Source organism: Limulus polyphemus, unplaced genomic scaffold (genome assembly GCF_000517525.1).
Source record: "Limulus polyphemus unplaced genomic scaffold, Limulus_polyphemus-2.1.2 Scaffold1074, whole genome shotgun sequence".
NCBI lineage: Eukaryota > Metazoa > Arthropoda > Merostomata > Xiphosura > Limulidae > Limulus > Limulus polyphemus.
Window position 1 is genome coordinate 265,672 of NW_013666684.1, and position 3,112 is coordinate 268,783.

A 3,112-nucleotide genomic window follows, 5' to 3' on the forward strand; every position below is an offset into this window, starting at 1 on the left:
CAATTCATGTGAATATGACTGAAAAATTTCATTTTTTCTGAAAAGGTGGTGTCTGTTGTGACCACGCTGTGTATATTAATGCTCTTGGAAATACTGTAGGTTATGTGATGCTTAAACAGATAGTAGAAAGATAAGAAAAAAATATATTATTTTTTTAAACAGTCTTAATTCACAGTAATAAAAAGCTAAAGTATGAATATAATAACAGTAAATGCACCTTAAAACTTTCATTTATTACAAGCATCTCTTTTTGAATTAACAGGACTTGGCTGGCTTTGGGTCTTGGAAATGAGTAATCCATGCTTACTTAAGGAAAAAGCTTGGGCATTTTTCAACTTTTATTAATCTACACGGGCAAATTCATACACAATATTTATAGTTTCACTTTTAACAGTATACACAGTAGTACATCTAGATAATCAACTTACTGGAATATTTCTAAAAAAGAAAGGAAAGAAAAAAAAAAGTTATTTTTAAAAGATGTTTTTATTCTATAAATCTGCCTGCTGTTTAAATTCCCTTAAACTATCATACTTATTGCACAACACTGGTTTCTTTAAAAATGTATACAAAGCACTTGTTTTATACATTATGTACATTGATTCAAGATAAAAGTAAACAATATTAGGAAAAATATTTTTGATTATTTTTCACAAAAGTAAAAAATGCACTGAAATTTCCCAACCTTTATTATTTCAATAAATTGTCTTTTATGAAAACACTGATTGGACACAATATATATATATAACAAGTAAGAGCCCATTTCAAATTATTTTCCCTTCAAGTTTGATATACTTAATTCTTATGTCTGTTTCTTGTAATTTTCATACTTTAAAACTTAAATCTTTTACTTAAGGGGTGAAGAAAAACATTATCAGGTAAACTGTTGTCTACTGTATCAAATATAGCATGAGCATTTTATTCCAATTTAGAAAACATCTAGGGTGACACCCGTGTTTTGATTTAAATTAGGTTTTAGCTCACAAATAATTAATGTTTTTATTAACGTTGTTCTCATTACATAATAATTTAAAGGATGTTGATTCATTATGCTGTGATGGGGAATTGTTGTATTTTTTGATCCTAATATTTCACTGAGTTTCATTTAGCTATTAAGTGCTGTTGCATCAATCACATTGATATTTGTAGATACTTCTGTCGTTGAAGTTGTCAGAAACAACCTAACCTTCCTTATTTGATTTTAGTGCTTGGTTTTCGAAAAAAAATAACTTTATTGCTTAGATACTTGTTTCCAAATGTTTATGATGCTTTTCGTTACACGTGCATGGTACGGTAAGACCTCTATCAGTGTCCGAGTTTGTGCATTTTGTTTCCTTTGTAGAGTTTTCTGTTGTTGAACTTGTTTAGAGAAGTGACATTTATTAATAAACTAGTGTGTAGGCCATCAAAAATGATGGGGAAAGTACTACCCACCCCCATCCCATAATACTCCCTAACCTCACATTTCATAGCTAACTGAATTAAATAAATTTTGCAAAATCAAGCTTGACCAACAAAGAGACAGAAAAGTGCAGTCGAGGCAGTCAAATGTCGGTAAATTCCTTTCTGAGCCAATCAAAATGAATTTGTGGCATATTCATAAAATATTTATTGGTAAAAATCAGTTAGATTAACAACTTGTATAGAGAAGCTAGTGTGTTTTGGCAACACTAAGTTCCAATAATGGCCGTTATGTCATGTCGCTTAGCAACAAAAGTATAACCTAATTTTGTTGTTAGTCTATGTACTGAAGGTATAAAATCAAATGTATAGACAACAAAACTAGAAAAATATTTGATTTCTTAATTTACAGGCTCCATTGATTAAAAACATTGGTGACATAACAGAAAATAGCTTAATTAAAGAAACGATTTAATTGTAAAAATTAAATTTGATATTTTTACTTTCATGATAAACTTCATGCACTCGGCTCTAGGCTAGGTGATCCCACACTACATCTTTACTTTAGGATTATTATACCAACACTTATAAGGTTTCTTGGCACCCCCTCACTAAAATTGTAATGGGCAGACAGTAATTGAACTATTCTATTTGGATATTATTCAATTAATTCATTTTGGCTTTTATGACTCCTCGTATTTCGAGAAATCAAGCACGACACACACTGGCTTTTATGTAGCTTAGATGTATTGGATATCGACTTAAAATAACTAGATGAAAAAAATTGTTTTCACTGTTGTCAAACCTTGGCCTGTAAGACTGTGATGTATTTTTTTTACTTCATTTTAAACTCTGCTCTTTGTTTTTTCCTAGTCTGTTAGCATTTAAAAAACTGAATTTAAGTTTTTTTTCACTTTACATGTATCTGGTTCGATAAATTTTATCTTGAAAACTGGGTCATAACTTTTAAACTATATGCATACACTAACTCTTCCATTTACATCGATCTGATATAAAGTCATTAAGAAATTAGGGAACAATATCTGAAATAAGTAGTTTAAATCTGTGTTAACATTGTTTTTGGCAGCACGTGCTGAAAATGAAAAATTCAAATCGTGCACCTAGGCCTATGCTGCATCATAACAAGTAGGTGCACCATGCAGATATTTTTCCACTCCTGGGAGTCAGGTCAAAGTTAGTCTGCCCACGCTTCTGTCAGCCTCAGTCGCACATTGTTTGTCCTGTCTGTCAGTATTGAGTGATATTCCCTGTGATTATTTTTGCACCAAACTTTCCAAAACCCCTTAAACAGAAGTGTTCTGTATTGATTTATTTATTTTTTGTCTTTATGTTAGATTAAATTAAGTTTGGATCTCCAAAAATTAGTCTCCCAGAATACATCTTTCCTTTATGACATTAAATCAATGGGAAAATAGTCGCCAATTTAATCGATCCTCCTAACATTGTATTTTTCTAAGAACACATCTTTCCTTTATGACACTAAATCAATGGGAAAATAGTCGCCAATTTAATCGATCCTCCTAACATTGTATTTTTCTAAGAACACATCTTTCCTTTATGACATAAATCAATGGGAAAATAGTCGCCAATTTAATCGATCCTCCTAACATTGTATTTTTCTAAGAACGCATCCCTGACGTAAATGGAAGAGTTATCTAATGGAATAATCATCTCATATATATATTTGAGC